Source organism: Drosophila navojoa, chromosome 2 (assembly GCF_054131105.1).
Source record: "Drosophila navojoa isolate 15081-1374.11 chromosome 2, UAZ_NAV_1.0, whole genome shotgun sequence".
In the NCBI taxonomy this organism is placed as follows: Eukaryota; Metazoa; Arthropoda; class Insecta; order Diptera; family Drosophilidae; genus Drosophila; species Drosophila navojoa.
Genome location: NC_142890.1, coordinates 4,561,895 through 4,588,473, shown reverse-complemented (window position 1 = coordinate 4,588,473; position 26,579 = coordinate 4,561,895). Strand labels below are relative to the sequence as shown.

Below are 26,579 nucleotides of genomic sequence, written 5' to 3'. Positions count from 1 at the left end.
TGAGTCAAAAACGTAACGGAATTCGTTAGAGTTTAATTGGGCCACGTTGTTCACCTGCTTGTTGGCCAAGGTGTAAATTACAAATCTGAACGGCGCATAATGAATGAGGTCGGGGCGGGCTGAAGTGGCCGAGCGAATGCCTAAATGAAATGAAATCGCTGCGAAAACGCTTCCATTTAGGCCTGGCCAAGGCAGGCAGAGAGAGAGAGAGAGAGAGAGAGAGAGAGAGAGAGAAAAAACTTTTGTGTCGCGCGACAAACTGCGGTCCAAGTTGATTAGAAACCGGCCGCATTCCCTTCTGGGACTGAATGGGGCTGGATGAGCACTGGGGCAGTGGGGGCCCCGCCTAATGAGAAACTTGAAAATTTACGGTCAACGAGTTGTCAAAGTTCCGGCACCGGGGCATAGTTTTCGATGCCAACTCAAACAATTAGGCGCCTCGCTCCCAACGAATTCCATTTTAAATAAATAATTGCCAGCGAAAGCGAGTCGAGTCGAGTCGAGTTTAAAGCCTCGCTGTAATCTCAGCTGCGTCCAGGACAATGTAATGCGAGGCCGCCTGGAGTAATGACAGGAAACGGCGATAAAAGAGAGCAAAAGAAAGCGTATGCATTAACATTGATAAGAAGCGGACGGCGACAACAAATGCTGCTGCGAGCCGAGGGCAGCGACTCGGACAATCGTCAACTAAATGTTCATTAGCGCTGATCGGAAGCGGAAATGTTCGTGGGGGCCAAATGACCAGCCAGATAGCGCGCAGCTGAGCCCCGCCCGGGCGGGCCTAGGCGGAAGCGGAGGAGCGGACGTTTGCAGCCGCTCATTAATAATTCACCGAGAGCAAATGGAAAATAACAAAATATAGAAAAAAAAAAATACAACAACAACAGCAGCAACAACAACAACAGAATTAAAGTGCAATCAAATGCGGCTTGAAATTAAGAATGAAATGCCACGAAAGCTTTTAAGTCCTCGCCCAAGCCCAAATAAATAAAACCGAATGACAAAAGTTAATGCGAGCGACACAGAATCGACGAGGCTCCATTAGAGATGGCCACATTATGGTAATCCGCTTAGCCAGCGCCCAAGCAGATGCGATATTTTATGCATATATATATACATAGTGAATATCGAATGTATAAAGCAGCAAGCGTTGGCTTGATGAAATGCAGCTGCATTAAGCATATATGGGAGCATTGTGCAGGCAATATTCCGTTCAGCATCTGAGCTGAGCTTTAAGCGCAAAAATTTTTCCATTATTAAAGGCAGAGGGAATCACACGTAGATGCAGAAAAAACTAATTAACAAAACGTGACAAAAACCAAATGGTTTCAACTAATGCCAAAGGGTCAGAGAAATATGTAAGGGAAAGCGGGGTAGATTAGCTGAGAGGACAAGAAAACGAAGAGCAGGTGAACTTTGACTGATATCTTTATAATATTATCAAACTAGCAAACTCTATCTCTCTAGAACTGCATATAATGCTGAATACAATATACAGGGTATCTTGCAGTTGATCAGCTGCAAAGCAAACATTTGTATTTGCGGTGTTGAGCACGTTTCCATCTCTAGTTTGCACAGCATAGGTCAAAGTGCGTTACTATCTGTGTGTGTGTGTGCGATAGTGTGGGAGCGTGTGTGTGCATGTGTGTGTGAAGCATTTTTGGCGACCCAACTTGATGCTATCATCAATTGTCAAATAACCAACTGTGTGAGATTTGTGCACCAGCTGTGCCAGGCGAAGGGCAAAGCGTTGAAGCATTCATGGCGTTGCAAATCAACAGACAAGAGAGAGCGAGAGAGAGAGAGAGAGCAACAGCATGCATGTGGCATACCCATAGAACAACTCACTTTGTGGGCTATTTGTTTTGGTCATACGCTCATTTGGCTTTAGCCAGGGAAATCGAATGCGGGTCCAGCAACGTGGGGTAGCCAAAAAGAAAAAACAAAAACTAACACAAAAAAAAAAAAAAATCACAAAAAAAAGGCAAACGCAAAAGGTTTCCCAAACGTATCCTTGAGCAGAAGTGAATCGGAATCGAAATCGAAATCGAAAAGTACGCAAAAATCAAGCGCCAGCCCCAGCGCAGCGCCAAAACAAACAAAGCGAAGAGCGAAGAGCGGCAAGAGGGGGGCGGGCGGCCGACAATAAGGAGCTGGGATGGGCATGGTCAGGCAGTGTTAGCGAGGGGCTGAGCCGCAGTGGAACGTACGTATGTACATACAACGAATCATTGGCCAAGGCTCTGGGGCTGCCAAAAACCGAGAGCCAAGCACCGAGCTGAGCAATCGTAAATCTTCTTATGTGCAGCAGCATTTTAACGATAATTTGCTTTATTGGAGCAGTTTAGATTTGGGCAGCGGACCGGCCAGCAGCAGCTCCGACCACAAGTCAAACGACACAACTACAGCGCAGCTACATATATATGTGTATGTGTGTGTGTGTGTGTGTATGTGAGTGTGTGCTTGCATGTGTGTGCGACAATGTGTGCTTGTCTGTTTATACCCTGTGTGCGTTTATCGAATCAGTAGTGTATATAGTATATACAGTTTCCCTTAAGCTGAAGGGAAAATACTTGCCCTAAAAAGTATGCTATATATTTTTATATTTTAGAAGGGCTTCATCTCAAACTCGTTGCGAAATTCCACTTTAAATAGGGAATTATGCTCTCAACTAATTATACTAAAAGTGTTGTTAAAGTATAAATTGATGTTCAGACCACTTTATAATAATTTAATGTAAAAAATAATACTAAAAAAAATTTTTGTTTTATATAATAATGATTGTAATAATATAAAAAAAAAAACACTAACTTGCAAAAAATACAAAAATTTAAATTTGTTTCTCTGAAATCTGCATTAAATTGTTGCTAAATAATAAATTAAATGTATTCCAGAATTAAAAAAAAAAAAATTTAATTAACTTAAATAAATTTAAAATTACATAAATTAATAAAATAAAAAAACAGAAAAAAAATAAATAAAAAAATAATACAAAAATAAAAGAATAAAATAAAAAAATATGTATAATTAAAAAAATTTATAAAATAAAATAAATTTTAATTATATATTTTCCTAATAATTTTTTTTTTTAATATTGTTTATTATAGCCAAACAGATTTTTGATATAAACATAGCAGCTAAGCCTAGCGAATGCTTTAAAAAAATTATATTTAATATATACCTACGTATATACAGACATAAATATTTTCAACATTCATCAGTGACTTCAATATGTAAATACTTTGAAGCAATTAATATGAGAAAAAATGTAAATCAATTAAAGTTCAATTTCTCTTCTTGTTAAAAAAAAATGCTAGAATTTGCAAAAAATTATAAATATGATTATCAGCACATAATTGGCAAAAATAAATCCAATTGATCTTCTAGGAGCTCCAATAAAATTTAAATTTTCAAAAGGCTTCCAACAATTTTGCTTTTACTTTAATTCAAGCTTTTTTGCCCATGCAATTCAACATCTACTATAAATATTTTTATGCACAAAGGAGATAAAAAGTAACAAAAATTAAACAAATTTTCATTAACAGTTTTGATAAAATCACAACAAAGGAGTATCTACTAGCCGGTTACTCCCGTTCATAACACTCTTCGCTTGTTTAGATTAGAGCTTGGCGCTTGGTGCTGGCTGGTTGGGGTTTGGGGCTTGGGTCTCTGGGCTAGGGTTCTCTGGTCTGCTGACTAGTTTTCGCAATGTCCGACAGTGGGTCTTTGCCTTTTGAATGTTTCAACGTTTCCGTTTAAATGGTTTTTATAGCAAATTTATGTAGAGGAAAAACACTTCTAAGGTTCACCGAACGACCAGATGCAGCAATTCGAAACCATAAAAATTGCTCACAAACACATGCGACCCATTGTCGAAGGACCTGTGCTGGCTGCCTGACTGGCCTCAACTCTTCACTTATCCCCATCATCATGCCCATCCTGGTCCAGCTCCAGCTCTGTTTGGTAGGTGTGAACAAAGATTTGGCACTTTTGTTGGTCATTTAGTTAGCTGCCCTCCGCTCCGCGCCGCTCGACCAAATGCCTCAATATGTGCCATGAATAATGACCCGACAAATTGCTGCCAGCTCGATTTGTATCAGCTTTTGTAGCTGCTGCAGCTGCTGCAGCAACTTGTCGCATCCATGTCGGGCTGCTCCTCGCTTTCGCATTGGCAATGCTGTAACCACACGGCTTCAGGTAATTGCCGGTTCATTTAACTGCTGACAATCAATTGGCAGTTGGCTAACATGGGTCTAATATGCGGTCCACTTGCGGCCGACTCCTCGATTCGATTTAATTAGACCTGAGGACCCTTTTTCGTTACCCCAAATCCCTTTAATTAAATGGCATGTTAACTGTCTAGTAACTGTAAATAATAAATACCTGCTGTAGAAAACATTGGCCCATAGCACGAACTTTGTCAATTTCTTACGAATTTCGGCTCTGTTTGCCAAGTAATTCGATTCGCTTGAGCTCGACATTTTTATGTGGAACTCTATTGACTTTTGTTATTGAGACTATGTTTTATGATAACAGAAATTGTATATGAATTTTTAGAATAAGCTTTATATGATTTTTCAAAAGATTTTTCTAGAAATAATGCACAGAAATAAATTCTAAGAGCCGAAAACCGAAAGCCAGTAGGAGAACCGGGGCTGGAACTATGCTATTAACATAATGCTGTTAATAACATAACATGCAGCAGCAAATCCTGTTAAGGAAATTTATCATTAAAAAAGTCCTACATTATTTAGTTGCTTGAAATTATTTGTTGCGATATAAGCAATCTTGGCTTAATCGACTATGCTTGAAACCAATTTCCCTCAAGGAATATATTCTTCTCCAGCAAAATGGCTAGGAAAAGATTTACAGAAGCCCAAAAATGGACTATAATTGAACTAGGCAGCAATGGACAATGCTCTATCTATATTCATCCCTAAGCCAAGTTTCCATTTTATATTAAAATTTTACTCACATTATATATATTTCCAAAAAAAAAACCATTCCGAACTCTCTTCCTACTGCAATTCTTTCGACTCTTCAATATTCTCTCTCCCATCAGTGATGCCCCAACACGCAATATCTTTCAATTACATATTTTTTAATATTTAATATTATGAAAAGAGTAAGCACACACACACAGTCACAGCTGCCATCCACTTTTGAAGCAGCAACCGGCAAAAGATTCTTTATGAGTCCACTTAATTAAAATATTTTCTGAATGGATGAATGAAAAAGTGCGTCTCATAAATTCGGATTGAACAGTAGGCAATAAATCTGGGCTGACATTTAAAGCTCATTATTTCCATAATGAAATAAATAAAATAATATTGAGAGGTCAGCCTAAAATGAGAAATGCATAAATTATGTGAAATTGCGCATACGCCCGATTGGCATGCTTTTATTTTTTAATTATTTCATTAATATGCACTTATCTTTAATATATATATGTATGTGTGTACATTATATATAGAATTTATCTGCTCTTTGCTTTCGATTTTATTATTTCCGCTCTTGCCACACAGTAGCGTGCCGCAAACAGAGCTGTTGCATGCAGCACTTCCGCTGTTGACATTTCTTTCGTAATAAAGAAATAAAACCCTTTACTCAGCGCTGTGTGAGTGTGGGTGTGGCATGCTGCACTTTCCCCGGCTGTGGCTGCATTTTTCTTTCTTCCTCTGTCACTCTCTCTTCTCCTTTTTTTTGCATTTTGTGCGCCGGAAGTGTGCGTCGCTGTAGGCCTTTGAATTATGTTAAGCTTTGTGACAGCAGTACTTGTATTCACACTCACACAAACACATCCCCACCCACACACACACACACACACGCACACGTCTGCGTTGCGCATTGCGAAGCCAACGCCGTGCCTTGAGGCTGGCTAGCAACTGACATTTGCCGGCATAAAAGTCAACAACTGTTGGTGTTTGCTGTTTGCTATTGCAAGTGTGTGAGTGTGTGTGTGTGTGTGTGTGCAGACTATGGCTGTCAACAATGCCAAGGTGGCGCCTGGCTGTTGGCATTCCATTGCTGACTTTGTGGCCAAGAGCCACTTACAAGTAATTCACAAGCACCTGTTACTCATACGACCCGTTGCCCAGTTAAACAGCGCTCGTAATTATTTTTGTTTAGCCTAATTTGCAGCAGCGCAGCACAGGCAGCACACACACACATACATATATACACATATATATTTACATTAATACATATACATATATATATATATATATATATTTATGCCCTCGGCAGCTGTTGCTGTCCCAAGCCAAAACACATGAGACTCACATTCCGTCTGATTGGCAACGCTTCGGAGTACAGCATAATTATATTCAGCTATGGCACTTGGGCAGCCAACTTTATGCATAAAAACAACAGTTATCGCCATAATAATAATCATCATAATAATATCAAGAATATCGTTTGAAAATAGTTGAACGGGCTTCATAAAAATCCAGCTGTTAATGCCGCCATTCTCATAATATCATCAATGCATAGGAGAAGCATGCCAAACAAAAAGAAAAAAAATGCTAAAATGGTGTGAAGAGAGAGAGAGAGAGAGGGCGAGCGAGAGAGGGGGTGCGCATAGAGAGAGATAGAGAGCGTCTGGGCCATCATAAAGTGCACAATGGCCCAGAGTGTTAATGGCCGCCAGAGCCGTAAAATATTTAACCCCAAAACTTAAAGAGCCAACTGCCACAAATTGATTCATAAACAATTAGCTGAGCATTCAAATTGCTCAAATTGTTGCCGGCAATTGCTAAAAATAAAAGCGGAGCAACACCTAAATTAAACTAATGCCAAAAACGTGTGGGATAACTGAGGATATGCGATTGATAATTGCGGTTCAATTTATACAAAGACCTAAGATTTTTAGATTATTTCAATGGGATAATTGAGAAAGACTACGTTGGTTATAACATGTAGATACAAAGAAGTAAGAGCGGGCAAAATAGGATAGAAAATAAATGGGAATATTAAGCAACTAATTAATGCATATTAAATATAAATAATAATATAAATATTTATAATTATTTAATAAAAAATAAATAAAATCATATTGAAATGATATATAAAAAATTTAATAATAAATAATATAATATATAAATATTTTATATAAATATAAATACACTCGGATAACAAAAAATAATATTAAAAAAATACACTCGGATTTCATGAATATTTAATTTTTATTTTATTTATTTATTTTTTTACTTAAAATCTTTGAAGAGTTTGCAAATAAGCTTGAATCAGGTTAAAGAAAAAACTTGTAATAAATACTTCAAAAATATAGATTAATGTATATAAGATTTATGACATACATAAATAGCCAGTAATTGAAAATTATGAAACAATTGGCCATCATATGAGTAGATATATCAATTCAATATATTTTGATAATTAAAAGCCAGGATCACATATTTTTCTATAGCAGAAAAAAGGAATATACATGTAAGTGTGTATTGTGCTTGTTATGCAAGCAAAAAAAAAAGAAAAAAAAATCGACTTACCTAAAATATTATTACGAGCATTTACTCCAAGTGGAAATTTTTAGCACTTTATGTAATGGAGCTTTAGATTTCGATAGTAGATATATTATTTGATAATATTTCCTGGTCTGCCACGCTTGCAGCACATTATTAGTCAAGCACACACTCAAGTATACATTTTCTATATCATATATCTAAATTGAATAACAAGACGAGCAACAACACAGACATTGAACTACGCCAAAAGAAAGTCCACAATGAATGCATAGTTAATACCATAATAATCTCGACTCTGTCATAGTTATATGAATATCTACTGATGATGCTATAAAACTAAAAATATAATTACAATAGGTAATTTTAAGTCTATCATAAGTATATGAACATCTACTGCATGCATTGATGTTATGATACGGGACATTCATTATTCAATTGAATTAAATTTGGTATTCTTGACTCGATATAGAGTACTTACTCTTACTTACTTACTCTGCAAATTCATGTTAATCAATATCAAAATCCACCGCCGCATGCCCAAAACCCGTAGGCAAATCCAACTTATTTATGTCTTCTCTTACGTTTATGGTTTCTTGGTATTTGAGTGCATAAAACATTGCGTGGCAACGTACTTCTGTTCCGGGCAATACATATGTCGGAATCAGTTACGAAAATCTGACAGCTTATCTTACACCAAATGGGATGAAACGTCGTTGTTTATAACGTACTTCTTGAATTCCTGCAAAACAATCGACGGAAAATACACCTACGTATGGAAGCTCTTAAAGTGCGTAAGAAAATTAAAATTTCTGTTTTGTACTCAGGATATAAATATTATGGTAGCTGCTATAAATAACAAAATACAGATCAATATAGCTGAAAATACATGCATTTATAAGACTCTGTCTAGACGTTTCGTCAAAACTTGTGACCTGCCTCTCAATATAGATTTAATAGCAGTTTAATCTCCCTTTGAAATGCTCTCTCAGGATTTGCGATATTCCGAATACTTTCTGAATACATCTTCAATCTGTTGATTTCCTGCCATTATTCTCTTTTGTATACATACATCTCTGTTCGCTTTGGGCTTAAGGTCTCGGCTGGCGCTTATCCATTTCATGCATATCAATAATAAACAGCCGCCCGACCACGCGCCATTCGAAATATGATTTATGTGGCCCGCAGCGGCCAAGTCCGCAGTGCCACGCCCCCCCATACCTACCCAGTGGCTGGTAAAACTGTCGAAAGTTGTAAGTGTTGCCAGGGTGATTTACTCGCGTCTAAGCGAAATCGAATGCCGCCTTAATAGCCCCCGGACAGACGATTCACATAATTTTACACGCAGACAAGCGCATGGACACAAGGGCGAGGGCGAGCGAGAGGGCAAAGTCGCTGTGGCCATGGGAGGCGCTCTTCCTATTAGCAGTCCAGGAATTTGAAATTATAATGCCACTCGACAAATCGGTAAAGTTTTGCTGCCCTCTCGTGCCTGGATCAGTCTGAGTCATAAATTTGAGTTTGATTTTTACATTGGCCTTTGATATGTGCGAATTTTTACGAATCAAACATACAAAAACTTTTCAAATGTGCTCAGCGAGAGGAACCTAAAAACCATATAATACCCGATGACTTACGAAATGGTCGATCAATCGAGTTTTTAATAACTTTGGCCATAAAATATTTAGATGCTTGACTGGAAACACACACAATTTCTGAATGCCATTTGCATTCGCAAAGTATTCATAGATGAACAGTTTATGCGAGTTGAGTACTTCAATTGATTTTTAATGGTTCATAAAGTGGGACATTAAATTACTGACTATAGTGTATGTAGAAATTTTTGTGTTATTTTATAAGAGATTTTATATATATAAGTATATGTTTTACAGTTGTTTTAGTGTTCTTTTTTTTTTAGCTGATGTTTAATGTGTTTATATTACATTTTTGATTTCATCAATCATAATATCCTTTTTTTAGCTATGATAATACTAAACCTATTAGGAAAAATTTATAAACAAAAATTTTCACAAAATTTTCATATCGAAATGAGCTTAAGAACTATCAAAAGGCAAGCAAAGATGTATATAAAATTAAGCCTGAATTTTCACATTTGCTTTTAGAGTTTCATAATCTGTCATCACATGATTCAACTAGCTTGTATATTGGGTATATCTTAAATCTTTAGTTTCTGCATAAATCATTTATAGATTCTCTTCCCATCAACCTTTCTGCATTTGCATTAAAACATTTCCTAACCTTGACCTGTTCCAATTGCTGTTTATCTTGATTATAACGCGAGCGTTAGCATTGACGTTAACTTTAACGTTGACCATGATTTGCGTTTGTTAAACAGCAAAAACTTTTTCAACACACACACACACGCACATACAGTTATATATGTATATAAATCAGGATATGCCGCTGTGTGGCATTTGGCTTACTCAATGAGTCAGCGCCAAGACGCAAAAAACTTTTTCATTACGCAATTTTGGCGCTTTGCTTATGTCATGCTTATAGTTCTAGTGCACACACGCTCACACACACACACACACACACACACACGCAGTGGGAGAGTAGTTTTTTAACAAAATCATAGTCATATACATAGCTGCGTACGAGCATATTAGTATATATTGTTAGTATGTATATTTAGCCTGGCTTTTTGCTTAAAAACTTTTCTAATTCCATTAACGAAACGCACATGCGAGTGGAAATCCTGCCGTAGATCCTTGCTCCACATCCACTTCTCTCCCACTCTCTTGCTCTCCCACTCTCTGGCTGTTGCCACGTTTTTGCTGTCAGAAGTTTTTCGGCCACAATGCATTGGCCAACAGCCTGGACCCAAAAACCAAACTGCGTGACTTCTCAAAATTGACGAGAGAACTTTCTCCTCTCTCTCTCTCTCTCTGTCTTTGTCTCTCTCTTTCTGTCTGTCTCCTATATAATTTGCACTTTAAAATAAATATTTGACGCGTCTTGGCCAGCTTTAATGAGCTGTATTTGCGTACAGATTTGGGCCGCAGCTCGTCAGCCGCAGTCGCAGTTTCATGCTTCAGCTACGCCCATCGCCCCACCGCCCCAACGTTCATTTCGAATTGTTAATGAAAAGAAAATTTAAATTTTATATCACTTTTAATGTCGGCCAAATGGAACTGAACTTGAAACTTGAAGATTTAAGCGAGTGTTTGGCTGAAGTCGAGTCAAGTATTCGGATTATATCCAATAAATTAGGCTGAAGTAAAATTAAGTATTCAGATTAATTATGCTAATGAATAAATATATGCTATTTTAATCTTACATGGGATCTTATATAGCTCTATAGCCTGCTAATATAAATCTGAATAAGTTAGAATAAAGTTAATAATAAAGATAATTTTTTCCTTTTTTTTTTTCGTTTTTATAACCATAAGTTCCAAATTTGAAGTGGTTTGAATTTAATCTATAAATAATGTAAAGAGTGGGTCAAAAACCTATAAAAAATTATCGATTGAGGGGCGTTGATAATTATGAAATATGTATAGTATATTTATATTCTATGATTTGAAATAATTAGAATGAATTCTACAGATGTATAAAAGAGCAGCCAGAAAATAGCTTAAAAAAATTTTAAAATCCTTAATATTATATATAAAATTTTTAAAGTTCAGTAAACCTAGCTAACGTTGGCTAAAACATTAACAAAAATAAATATAATATTTTTAGTTTTTCATATTAAACAGAATCTGACTTATTTTCTATAACAAAAAAAACATATATATATACTCATTTCACGTAAATGAGTATACAAATCTAAAATAATAGAAAATAGTGAGAAAAAAGTCTTTATAATAGACCTCAGTACACATTAAAGACCTCTCAACTCTATGAATAATATACATAGATTTTAAATCTACAAGCAAATCTGCCCTAGCATCTATAGCAGGAGCTTTCCACCCTCTGCGAATTCGTTCAATTATTATGCAGTTAAGTCCACTTCAAATGGCCATAATCGCTGCCTGTTCCATTCGAGTGTGGCCAGCACAGATATCAAGTTCAAACAGATTTCATTTTCGTCTATTTCAAGCTGTAATTGAGCCGCAAACGAGTATTGAGCAGCCGACCACAGCCAAATCTTATGTTTCCATTTATTTATTTATTTATTTTGCTTCTGTTGGTAACTTCCTGCCTTCATCTTGGCAATTCGATTGCTATGGTGAGCTTTCATATTTTTCCTGAATATTCTTGCCGTTGTCGTTGTTGCTGTTGCTGTTATTTTTGGGCAACTGTAATTTGGTTTAATTTCAGTTAATAATTATTTTGCACATTCTTAGGATTGCTTGCGGTGGGTCTGGCAGCTCGTCGAGGGGCTGGCAGCGCGTTGCCTGGACGCAGGGATCACAGTTAATTAGTTTGTAATTATTATAAATTGAGGATGAATGCTTGTGGCAAGTTTAATTGGATATTTGATGTTTTTAAATTACGCAGAAATGAGCGTGAAATATTAGCCCCGCATACTTTGCGCCAAAAGCCAACAGCTCGACGCGACTCGACTCGACTCCGTATTGGCTGGGCTCTGGCACTTAGTTATGTTGCAAGCAAATTAATTTTTAATGCCTTCACTATGTCAGGCGGCCTCATATATTTATGTGGCAAGCGTGGCATGACTGCAGCTGCTACTATATCTCAAGCTCTCTCACGCTTCCTCTCTCACTCTCCCTGTCTCTTTCTCTCGGCCTCACTCTTACACTATTCTACTCTGTGCATGGCTGTGTCGTTGACCGTTGCGCTTTGTCACACGTGCCACGCCCACATCACAACAATTAATCATAATCTTTCGCACAGCCCCCAGGCAGTACTTGGCCCACGTACAAACCTTCGCCTGTACAGTCGCCACTTTTTCACCAGACCCAACCATAAATTTTACATTCTGTGACTGCGTCTTGAGCAGCAGCCATAAGTTGTCCTCTAACTCGATCTCTCTCTCTCTCTCTCACTCACATATACAACCTCTGCCTTGCTCTCACTCTCTTTCTCTCTCTCTCGCTCACAAAATATGTTTAAATTTGCCACAGTTTCGCAACTGTTATTTTTTGCATTAGTTATAAATTTGTGTGTCGCACGTAGCTTAGCAATAATTTTACATGAAATATGCCTTCATTGAGAGCGCACACACACCTTCCATTGGACACCCATTCCAAATGCCTCAGCTTTTTAAGTAGCCTACTCCAACCAAAATCAAGATCTAGAGGTAATTGTATTCTGGACAGAATAAAGCTGTCAAAACAAGTTTTAACAGCTAATAATAGTGATTTTCTTAATGCTAATGATAATAATAATGGTAAAGCTAATGGTAATGCTGTTGGTAATGTTAATGCTAATGGTCTAGTAATGCCAACGCTAAGTCCAATGTCAATGCTAATGCCAATACTAATTCTCATTATTCCAACGCCAATGCCAATGTCAATGCTAATTCTAATACCAATGCTAATGCTAATACTAGTGCTAATGCAAATACTAATACAAATACTCATGCTAATGCTCATGCTAAAGCTAATGCTAATGCTAGTACTGATGATATGCCAATGCTAATGCTAATAACCTTATAGCAATACTTTATTCCAACGCTAATGTCATTGCCAATGAAAAACTTAGTTTTTGATATGATGCGAACAATAGTGAATTATTATATTCTAAAGGCAATGCTTATGATAAACCAAATAGAATTTATTGGCAATGCCCATGGTAAAATCATGTTTTCAAATTTTTACCATAGATAGCGCCAATAATAATGTAATTATGTAATAATTGCTATGAAATATTTAAGCTGAAATTAAATATTCAAATACTCCCAAAATCAATGCTATCCACAAATCATAAACTTTATAACTTTATAACACTTGTAAGCGCTTCATTACAAAATGTCCAAAGTCCCAGAAGGCAGAAATGGTACGTGCAATTTAAAGTGTATCTGGAAGTGCAAAACAGTTGCCCAGCTAAAACAACAGACATTTATCTGGCTTTTGTTCTGGCAACTTTAACCCTTGGCATTTGTATTATTGGCAATAATATACTACTCTCTTCTGTGACTGCGACTGTGAATGCGAATGCGAATGCGATTGGGAATGTGAGCTCTGCCATGTGCAGCTCGACAAGTCAAACTCAGAGACCCCGTCCCTGCGCCAGCTCCAGCCCCTGCCCCATTTCCTTACTTATTTAGCATGCCCAAGCCGAAGCTCAAGTCCGTATGTCTGCTGTCCAGATGAATTCCAACTCCCTGCTCCATGCTATTCCTCAGCTCTGAGTAAGGACCACAGCAATGTGGGCTCCTTTTGTTGTGTTTGTGTGTGGCAGAGCGCACTTGGCAGTTGGGTGGTCAAAATTGATTCCATTGGCTTTGTTGTGATAAGGTCAAAAGTTTAATATAAATGTTGTGGCTGGCCAAAAGTGAGACAGTTTTCTATGAGGTTTTTAAATTAAAACTAGAAACTTTTCGACTTGATCAAATGCCAACTTTTGATGCAGTCTCTCGACAAGTTTAAGTTTCTTTAAATTTATGTTAAATAGATGAAAATGACAATGACAATGACAATGACAATGACAATGACAATGACAATGACAATGACAATGACAATGACAATGACAATGACAATGACAATGACAATGACAATGACAATGACAATGACAATGACAATGACAATGACAATGACAATGACAATGACAATGACAATGACAATGACAATGACAATGACAATGACAATGACAATGACAATGACAATGACAATGACAATGACAATGACAATGACAATGACAATGACAATGACAATGACAATGACAATGACAATGACAATGACAATGACAATGACAATGACAATGACAATGACAATGACAATGACAATGACAATGACAATGACAATGACAATGACAATGACAATGACAATGACAATGACAATGACAATGACAATGACAATGACAATGACAATGACAATGACAATGACAATGACAATGACAATGACAATGACAATGACAATGACAATGACAATGACAATGACAATGACAATGACAATGACAATGACAATGACAATGACAATGACAATGACAATGACAATGACAATGACAATGACAATGACAATGACAATGACAATGACAATGACAATGACAATGACAATGACAATGACAATGACAATGACAATGACAATGACAATGACAATGACAATAACAATGACAACTTCCATCATATAATTAGATTTAATAAGGATGCCACCATTACTTCAATAAGGGCAATTAACCTACCGTAAAGTTCAAGGAGAAACTCTAAGCTGTTCCTCTTCATATTTAATTATAAGCCTCATATTTAAATATTTGGTAATAAAGATATTTTTGCAGCTAATCAGAGCAATCATTTACCCGTTTTAAGTATCAGGAAATTAAACAAAAACAAAAAACTCGCAATAAAAAACTTTTAATATTGTTGTTAAAAGCTCGCGTGCAATGAAACCGCTAATTTAATGTATTTTAAAGACTTGGCTCTGCCTCGGCAATCCACAAGCGGACAGCCGTTGGAGCACCCTGTGCCCAATCTCCCAGCATTTTTGGTATCATAAAAAGCAATGCCTGGCTGGCTGTGCGGGCCGTGCGGGCTGGCTGGATGGCTGGATGGCTGGCTGGCTGCCGAGAGCAGGGCAAAGTTTTGTGCGTAACATGAAAAACTTCGATAAATTCACAGTTGAAACAATTACCATGAATTTTATCAAAAATGATACGCGCTGTTCGTATCCGACCATGCAGCAACAATATTTTTTAATGCACTTTGGGGGAAAATGAAACGCGTGGCACGAGACGCAAGAAAAGAAAGCAAAAACAACAAAATCGAAAACGAAAAGAAAGGGCAAAGTGATGCTAAAGAAAAGAAAAGCAACTGTGGCAGCAGCTCTAAGAACTAAGTAGATAAGGATCGAAGCGGACTGAAGTGCGGCTAGCATGAGGGAAATGCCAACAGCATTCCGTCTGCTGACAGATAGACCAGGAGCAGCAGCAGTAGCAGCAGTAGGAGGGTGTTCTGGAATAGCAGCAGAACCAGGCTTCCAGGCAGTCGGTAAAATGTAAGCGAAAAATTGCTTGAGAAAACTTTCTCAACTTTTCAGCTAATATTTGACTTTTGCAAAATAAGTAGACGATGTGGAAAAACAACGCTGCAACATGGCATCGAATGAAAATACATATGGACTCGTATATGTATAGACATACACACACATATATACGTATTCAATTTTATTTTATTTTGCTTTCCTTTTCTGCTCAAACATTATGCGTGACATTTGCGTTGATGTGGTAAACAGAAAAAAAAAATAAAATATATGGGAATAGCAAAGAGAAAATAGGAAAAAAGCAAGAAGCTGCTTTAAGAGCATAAGGATGTGGCCAAGACAGCCAGGCCCTAAACCTATTCAATTTCTATCAGGAAGCAATGCATAAAAAAAGCGAATAATCTACGCCCTTAAAGATATGTAACCTAGATATAGGTTTGATATAGCTCTGACTTAAAGGGGCCCACGATATGTAGATGCTTAGCAGGCAAAGACTTGTTTAGAAATACTTGTATTTATATTATATGCAACTTTAATTGAGAAGGGTTGGCAAGTGGGTTGAAATAGACAACAACTATTACCATAGAAAATATAGAAAAAAAATTTTAATTTCGATTTAATTTAAAAATTATAAAATAGAGTTAAATAAGAAATTATTTTTTACACGGTAGCTTAAATGATATAACACAAATATTCGGCAGACTTGTGTATGTTTATATGTAAATATATATATGTTAAAGGTGAAGGGTGAGTTTTCTAGATGATACGCTTGAGTAACATTAAAGGACTGAAAAATTATTCTTAAGAAAAAAAACATTATTTTTTCAAACCAAAACTATACAAACAATTTCTATTAAATATAGTATAATTTTGTAATTTTGTTCAATTTCGTAATTTGCATCAAATTTAATAGAGATTGATAGAAATATTAAAAATATGGACAAACTTTTGAGTCCCAGTCTAAGCTAAAGTCTCTTGAGATATGATTTGAAGGAAAAAACTTCACTTTTGTGCAATCTATATTATGAAATATTAATGATATATTATAATCTTCCCTTACTATTACCATTATTACACACTTTTTATAACAATCTATCAGAAACTCCCATCAAATACCTACCTGCTTTCCATATATACCGACTCCATATCATACATCATCTATAAGTAGACATCTGCTACAATGCCTAACACATTCAGTAGATAGATTTACAAACCTCTTGGGCAGAGCATCGATATAAGTAAATATGTGGCAACAGTTTGCTAAAGTTGGGTTTATTGATTTTGCTCGGCAGCTGCAAATTGCAGCAAAACTTTTGGCCTAAACACCGCCATTTCCGGCTGCAATTGATGTTGCCGGCAATTGAAAATTTAAATTGATATTTGCGTTGGCCCAACCGGGCCAACAGGGCGGCTTCGTGGTCAAAATCGACAACTTTAATGGCCGTCAATTGCAGGCGAGGCGAAAAACTTTTCTTTCGAAATTCGTTTAAACTTAATATTTTGTTATTATTGCTCGTCCGTAAGTGTCCAGTGTTTTTCTTATGTTTTCTTTAGTTTTTCTTCGCAGTCCCTCTTCTTCTTTTCTCTCCTTTTTTTTTCTTTTGTCACCCTCCCACGAACCAAAATCAAATAGATTTTGAGTAGCTTTTCAGTTTGCGCCAACGTTAAATGAGAAAAGTTTCTCGAGTGCTTGTTGCACTTTTCGTTCAGTGTTGCACTTACACTATCTCTGCCCACCTCTCTCCCCACTCTCTCTCTCTCTCGTTTACTCTTATTCGCCATTTTTTCTCTATCCGTGCTAGGTAAACACTTAGGTAAACTGCTCTGATAACTAGCCCTGCGCTCTTTTTTTTTATCAGGCTCTGCCGTTAATGATCTTTTGGTTAACTGTTTAGCTTTGGTTTGCAAACCGTTTAGTCAGCCATTTAAAACGAATGAGTTTCAATAGATTTTCAGTTAAGGCACTAACGTAAATTGTTTTTATAGTTGAGCTTAACAGGAAGTTAAACTGTGTAGAAAATATGCAACTAAGCTAATTATTCTAAATCATTTAAGTAGAAGATTAAAAACAAATATTTAAAGCTATTTGACTGATTAATTAATTAAAAAGTCTTATTAGTAATGGAATGCGATATGTAAAGTCTCGATATTAAAAAATCTTACCCATTTAAAATTTTTTTGTTCAAGGCAACAATCTACAGCCCCTTGAATGCATTCTACTTTTCATATTCATCCTGTTTTTTTCCCACTTCTTGTTCGCTTTTCGCTCTCATCGATTTTCTTTAATAATCGCTTAAGACTTATTTTCTCCATGCCGAGAATCAATTAAGTTTGATTGCTCTATATGCAATTTTACTTCACTTACTGAGCTGTACAACCTCTGTCTCTGCCTCTCTTATCCTGGCGTATTCTGTTTCTCTGTCTCTTCCCTTTCTGCATCGCTTTTACTTCTTGCCGTTTCTGTAAATGCAAACCTCATTTATTGTGCTGCCTTAAAGCCTTTTGTTTTTGGCCCTTTTAAAATGCAGAGTTCCCTGGAGTTAATAACTTCTGCAATTGGCACACTTTGGAATTGTTTTTTTTTTTTTTGTGTTCTTTATAGGCTACAGTGTGCTCCCCACTGCAAACCCACTTTACTAATTTTAGTTCGCAACTTTTCCACAATAAATAAACACAAGCGTCTGCAGAGACTCCGCCGCTGCGAACTGCAACAAGAACAAGAACAGAATAACAACAGCAACAACAACAACAATGAAAACGAAAACGTGTCCCGACGAGACATGGGAAATCTAACAAAGGACACGCCAATGCCAACGCCAAAAACCAGTATGGAAAAAAGACGAAAAAATATACAGAAGCTGGCAAAAATTAACAGCAAACAAAAAGCAACTGCCGCGCCCCAGTTGCAGCCCCCTCGTCTGCCGGGCACCAGCCACCAGCCGACCGGGCATATTGTATTGAAAGTTCGTTTTAATTAAAAGAAAAAGAAGCAGCGAGAGCTCAGGCAACACCAGCAAAGGTTACAGGGCGTTGCCTATACACGAAAAAAAAAACAAACAAGTAAATGTTAAAAAATATTTGCCACGACTTTTGCAACTGCGAAAATATATATGAAAATGATTAAAAAAGTTGCAACAATACATAACGAAATTGTCAAAAAAAGAAGCAGAGTAAAGCTAAACAAAGATAAACTAAAATGCAGAAAACACTAACGAATTCGCCTGTCGAGGTTTAAATACAATACCAGAAGTTATTATAAAAAAATAAAATAAAATAAAAAAATACAGTGCTTTAAAAAGGCATGTCTAACTATTTAATGTTTTCTCTCCGTCCCTCTCACTTATTGTATGTAAATATCCCTCACACGAAATATCCCTCGGGATCATATTCACTTCGACCAATGACGTGAGCTCTTGATCATCCCATTCACATTGCCTATATAAAGATGCCTGCAGGCAGTCGCCGTCTCTTTCTTTCTAATGCAATTGCTATAAGTCCGATTTTGTCAAATCTATTCAAAAGCTAATGAAGTTGCGCTCATATAAGAAAAGTAACATAGAAAGTTTTTTTTCTCTGAACTTATCTAAAAACCCTTTCCAGTGTATTAAATGCGGAGCGTAACAATTCGAATGCATCCAAGTGCTTTAATGCAGCACGCAACACTGTTTACTATGCGCTTAATTGCATTCTCTTAATGCGTTCACGCTCTCCTTCTCACTCTCTCGCTCTCTCTCATTTTGTATGTCAATGCCTTGCGTACTAAGATAGCGGGATCATAAGCCCTGTGACCAATGGCGTGAGCTCTTACTCCCTCTCTGTGCATTATGTATATTAGCTGCGTGCAGACAGCCTCCGTCTCTTTCTCTCTACTGCAATTGCCAATAATTAAATTTGAGCAAAGCTATTCATAAGTTAATGAAGAATCTGTGCGAATAAGAATATGCTCATATAATATATGTAAACACGCTGATGCATGTAATTGAAAACTTTGGTTAGATTATATGAAAGGCAAACAAATGCGCAAATTCGCTGCAGCTGCATGGCATATTAAATATTTATCTTATATATACATTTTTAATAGATTGCAAGATTCGAAATTGATTGAAATTAAGATAATTGATAATGTAATATAATTCAATTCTTCTATTATTATGCTGTTTTTGACTCCACACATCATTACACATTTTACGATCATATTCTAATACCCCTTTCTATAATAACAAAATAGCCAGACAGCCCAACAAATAGAACAAAATATTTAAAGCAAACAATACATAGCTGCATATTTCTGCTCCAGCTTCGTCATGTACAAATATTGCGTATACGCTATATAATAAATAAAACAAGCGGTGAATGGGCAATGCAGAGAAAACTGGCGTTGATGTTGCTGCTGCTGCTGCTGCTGCTGCTATTGCTATTACTGCTCCCGCTGCCGCAGCCGCTGCTGCTGCGGCTATTACAGCGACTACTGCGACGGCTGCTGCTGCTGCTGCTGCTTCTGCTGCTACTTGAATCTTTTGCTGGCTTGGCACTGGCAAACAGTTTCCAACTCAATGACTTTATATCTACGACTCGAGCTACATTTGCCACAGATGCCTTGGATATCGAGCATCCGCACCGTTGCCCTCGCTGCCAGACACCGCTCCACTCACCTCCGCATCCGCATCAGCATCCGCATCCTCCACACGCTAGCTAGCTGCTCGTTTGTGCCAGTTTGCTCGTTTACAGGCTTTTACCTGAAACTATTACCCACTTGCCGACTCAGATGGTCCGCTGGTCCATCCGTTCGTTCGTCTATCTGTCTGTGTCTGCTTGGCTGTATTATATAGCCATTGCCAGATGCGGATGCGAATGCTACTGCGGATACGGCTGCGGATGCGGATGCAGATGCAGAGAGTCCTTATGCAATCAACTGTCGACTCGTTACAACTTTTCCTAGCAAATCTGTTAAGGTATTATATTTTGTTGAGCATCTGCAGCTAGTCGCTCATCTGATTACATATTTATCTACAATTTATACATAATTCTGCAGCGTTGCAGTTCATCTCAGTTGGCCCGCAAAATACTTTAAGCTCTTTTAGTTGAGCTCAGCTCAGTTCAGTTCAGTTCAGTTCAGTTCGGCTGGGTTCAGTTGGGTTCGCTTCGGGTTTCCTTCCTATTAAGTTGCAGCTGGCGCGAAGACTTTGCAACAGGAAACGCGGCATTCACCGAAAGACGCGCCAGCTCTGCTGTCGACCCAAGCAATCCATCAGCACATACTACCTGAGATGACTTACGCCGCCCGCCGGCCTTGCACTCGTCCTCATCGTCGCCCCCGCCCATTCAGTCCCCGCGGCATAAAACTGCCAAAAACTTGTGATGTGAGCGCGAATCTCGCACGCATACATAGCCCAAAAACAAATTTCGTGTATCCTTAAAGTTGAGCTTTAACTTTCCAGGGTAAACAACAGCCGGAAAATAAAACGAAACAATGATGAATTTGCCCCAAAAATATGTGGGGCAAAGCAAAAGTAAAAGTCGATGCCCAGCATAGACACACATACATACACACATACACATGCATACAAGTTCGCATGTTCGCATGATGAAATATGCGTCATTTTTCATACAACAACTTGCGCAACTTCAGTTTTCCAACTAGTGAAAGCATTGACAGGCATAAGAGCATATGCTCTGAACATAAATCATAAGCATATTGAATAAAACGAATCTTTGATACACTGTCTGCTCCATGAGATACAATTATGATGGCCCCAAACTGTTAATAGGGTAGCAACAGGTGCTTAAATACCCATCAATAGACGGAAGCTGAGAACTGGCACTAGTTTAAGCACAGGACAACGAAGCATTAAAGCCAATGAACAAGGCGCCCACTGCTGTGGGGCTGAGTCCTGCGGGCGGGCAAAGAAATGAGCCACATGTCAATGTCAAAGGCGATGACAAAGACAAATTTACCTCGTAGATGGCATTAGAAGCAGTTACCTAGACCCCACCGGAAGATAGAGTATAGCTGTTGAGTATTTAAGGAAGTTGCTTGAAGGAGATGCTTCAAGCACTTGCTCTTTCAATTTAAATACAAAATGTTTTCGTACGGACTTTGCTTTCTTTAATCGAAAATTCCAAGCATGCTGTTGCTCACACACACACACACAAACACACACACACAGAGAGAGAGATACATAGAGCTCGAATGGCGCCAAATTCCGTCCAGCAATCAACTAAATTCAAAGCAAATTGCCCGCATAGTGAATTTTTGGCCATGATTGTAACAGCGAATGCGAACGAGTGGGCCAGGAGGAGGCCAAGCAAACGCCTCATTATTTTGCGCTTGAGATATTTCTGTCTCGTCACTAATTCATCATTGTTTCGGCACATTAAATGCTTGAACGTCAACGCATTCATTATCTTATGGCCCAACTGGTCTTTTCGGCCAACTCATCGCCCTCACACATGGTCAGCCAACTGTCAATGCGTAAGCGTGTGTGTGTGCGCGCGCGTGTGTGTGTGTGTGCGGCCGTCGCCAAGACAGCTAAGTCTCATGTCTGAGTGATATTAACTGACCCAACAATCCGTCAGCGAGCCGCCCATTAAAAGAGGAAGAACAGAACGAGTGGGAGGGCTTTTAATAGGAATGCACGACTGATAAATACCCTAAGTTTTTATGAGATATTAATGCTTTAGAAATATTAATATTTTAAAAATATGTGCATAAATTAATATTAATTATTGTAATGAGTTTATATGGAATGACAGCAACAATTATTTCTGCTAAAAATATATCGACATTTCCAGTAATTAGCAAGATCTTTTCAAATTTCGATAAATATTATTAAAGAGTGGACCTTTTTTTTCTTTATACATAAACTTTGACTTATCAAAAATGTTGAGTTTTCAAACTATGCCTAAATAGTCAAATCTTTAAATCAATATTCATGATAATGTGTCTTTGTTTAAATATATAACTGCGTGTCTAGGCTTCAATCCAACTACCCTTGCACTAGTTACCCTAGGGTATTATAAGAAAAAGTCCGAGAGCTGGCCGGCAACGACTTGAGCCAGATTTAGGCGGAAACCCATGTAGTATACATAGTTGCGGCCAGGCTCACAAAATGCCTTCGTCATTTGCGCCAGAAATCCTTTTTAATTTCGTTGTATGTTAAGTTCTCTATGTGTGTGTGCGTGTGTGTGCTTAGCATGTTAATTGCTTTCTAAGCTAATCGAATTTTTTGCTCGTCATTATGAGTAATGCGGCTTGGTTTTGGCCTGGTCTGAAGCAATTTGTCGGCTAACTTTCGGGCTGGCAAATTGCTTTAAGCCTGCCCTGCTCTCGGCCCATAAATATTAAAGCCATGTCAATGTTGCACAAGCAACAACAACAAGCTAAGTAGTTAATCGCACATGTCAGCCGTACTTAATTTTTCAAGCAAACAAAACCATTTTGTCAACAAAAATATGTTATGTACATAGCACAAAAAAATGCATTAAAAAGTGCATAAAAAGTGTTAAATATTTGCACAGATGTATTTTATAAATAAAATATTAATTCACATTCTCACATTAATTTACATATCTGATTAATTTTTGTATTTATTTGAACTATTTCTTTGTTGTTCCCCCACTTAAAAATAACTACAAAACAAATTTGTTATAAATTAAATAACAAATACAAAAAATATCTTTAAATTTAATTTAAATACGATTACATATTTGTCCCATCAATAATATAACACGAATAATTCATAATGTATAGTTCTGGGGGCATACAGATACAGATACAGATACAGATACAGATACAGATACAGATACAGATACAGATACAGATACAGATACAGATACAGATACAGATACAGATACAGATACAGATACAGATACAGATACAGATACAGATACAGATACAGATACAGATACAGATACAGATACAGATACAGATACAGATACAGATACAGATACAGATACAGATACAGATACAGATACAGATACAGATACAGATACAGATACAGATACAGATACAGATACAGATACAGATACAGATACAGATACAGATACAGATACAGATACAGATACAGATACAGATACAGATACAGATACAGATACAGATACAGATACAGATACAGATACAGATACAGATACAGATACAGATACAGATACAGATACAGATACAGATACAGATACAGATACAGATACAGATACAGATACAGATACAGATACAGATACAGATACAGATACAGATACAGATACAGATACAGATACAGATACAGATACAGATACAGATACAGATACAGATACAGATACAGATACAGATACAGATACAGATACAGATACAGATACAGATACAGATACAGATACAGATACAGATACAGATACAGATACAGATACAGATACAGATACAGATACAGATACAGATATGTGTAAACATATGTATATGTGTATAAATACAAGGATTCAACAACACCTCTGTAATTCTCTCTTCTCTTTTGTTTTCATAAGGCATTCACTTCAAATGCATTAGACCTTTAATACCCAGAACCCAGGCCTTTTGACGAACTCAGCACAAATTCTCGGAATCATAACAAACATAATAATTGAAATGAAAGGGTTTACTCCCATATTGAAGCATGTACATGTGAAATCTCTTTTATTTACGGCTTACACGCTTCGGCTTATTTGAAAGAAATTCACAGAAAATTAATTTAAGACTTGAAGTTGGCAGTAGTCTGACATAAGTATATTCATTTATTATTCAATTGAAAAATCAGGTATTCAAGAATTTACGATCCCTTAAAACTTAGTGCTCAGGCCTGAAAATGGAAAGTATACAGGGATTCTAAATATGCTTCTGATGACTCTCTAAGGCAGATGAATGCTGACAGCCTAAAATAGCAACGCCTTATTAACCCAGCCATAGATACACTAGATTTAAGTGTTGAGTTTATGTCTAGGGTATAAAAACCTAGACATAGCTACATGAATTCATGTTGTGACTGAAGTCTTTCATTCACATACCCACAAAAAACTTTGTCCATAACTGTGATCTAATACAATAACTCAGGCAGCAGTCGAGCCCAGCACACAATTTGTCGTAATCAAAGCTTAAGTGCATAATTAAAAATTATATCTATATTTATATATATATATATAAATATATTACTTTTGCCTCTCAAATAAATCAATTATACTTAATATAATGGGACAAAGTTTATGAGCGAATTATCGCAAAGTTCTGCCTGAGCAAATGTCATTAAGCCGAGCCAAACGGAATAAGTTATATTACGTTGCTAATTTATGGGGCACATAAGTTAATTTTTGTTTGTTGTCCGTTGTCTGTTGCTTGTTGTTTGTTGTTGTAATTAGTGAACATGACTATACAGGACCATTAAATCCGGCTCTGCCACGGAAACTCGGACACATAAACAAATGAAAAACTGTTGCTTCCGCTCCTGCACAATGGGCAGAGCGAGAGGCAAACAGGCAAACGAGATTTGTGTGCGAGCGAGATGGCAGCACGCTAATTATTTTGTCGGCAGGCAAAAGTTCATAGTTCAGATAAAAAAAAACTCACACACACACACACACGGTTTAAGATAGAGGGAGAGAGAGAGAGAGAGAGAGAGAGAGAGAGAGATAACAACTATCAGAACAAGGACTACAATAATAATTACAATGCCACAAATACATTTGGCTGCCTCTGGTCAAATTGTAGTAATTTTTATTATCTGCCAAAAAGTGCAAAAGAAACTTAATTAAAAGCCACCTACCTGCCATCTGTGCACCCTTTGGTCAGTTAAATACACTATTTAAATGGGTAAAAGATACAAGGAACAAGCGACAAATGAATATATGTGAAGCCTTGGGCAGATGTGGAAAAAAATTATAGCATACATTTGAGCGCCACGGAAAACGGCTGAACTGATGAATGATTTGGCTGATGATTGTCGGTCTAATTGATAATCACTTAAGTTAATGCTTGTTCGCAAGACTGACGAAACATTTGTAGGTGCTTAACTTAGATACTTTTGTGGGCGCTAGGTATGAAATAAATTTGTTGTATTTAGATTAGTCTGAAATATAGTGAAAATGAAATGAAATTGATATTGCAAATTAAATTTTTATATACTTAAAAATTCACTGCCCAATGTTAATCAAGAATGTTTCAGCAAAATCATTTGCAATCCAAGCAAGAATATAAGTATTATCAGAAATGGCTATTTGTTGCTCGATTAAAGCAGTTGCCGTTCGACTGAGATGCTCCACGGATCTTGGCAAACGACATTCTGTGGACATTTTCATTGACAGATGAGGGCTATAAGACAACTGTCCGAACACGTAAAAATGTGTAAAGTTGTGCAAGCAATATTGCATAATATGAAATATCGAAATCTATATATTCATGTATAAATACTTATCTATATATTTATCTATTTATTTATAATTATATCGTGAGAGGACGCAGTTGGCAAGGAATGCAGCTCGAATGCTGAAGAGTTGAATTTCGTAATCAAATATAATTAAGACAATTGACAGGTTAATGCTCAAGCATGAGCATGGTAAATATTTCGAGCCTTTCCAACGTTGAGCTTCAAAAAGCAAAGATAAACCCAATAAAAATCATTGTAGTTCCAACATAAGAATTTTCAGTTCATGTTGGTTGAGCCTTAGCAAAAAAATATTTTAAAGAACTTCTTCATTTCCTTTCAATAAGCTTTATGGACGAACATAGCATTCAATGCATTGCTCACACTTTTCTTAGCTGATTCAACGATTAGAAATATAATCAAATGATATGAATGTATTGTCATTAAAAATCTATGCAGTAGGGCGCCAACATCATCCCTACTCTGCTCTTGACTCTGCTCTTACTTATGATCTAACCATAAACTGAAGCTTACACAGTTGCATATTCAAATTTAGAGCTCTAATCTCCCATAAGCTGCAAGCATCACATCATCAAAACTAACTAAAAATGCTGTTCAAAAATAAAAAGTATTAAATCTATAAGTCTACATTGAAATAATTCTGAATATTTAACAACAATTTA

At 37.0% G+C, this 26,579-nt stretch overlaps 1 protein-coding gene across 3 annotated transcripts in view; it reads left to right on the top strand.

Moving 5' to 3' along the window:
• Positions 1–26,579, top strand: part of beat-Vc (beaten path Vc) — a 58,841-nt gene that overhangs the window by 15,847 nt on the left and 16,415 nt on the right. The window lies entirely within an intron of this gene.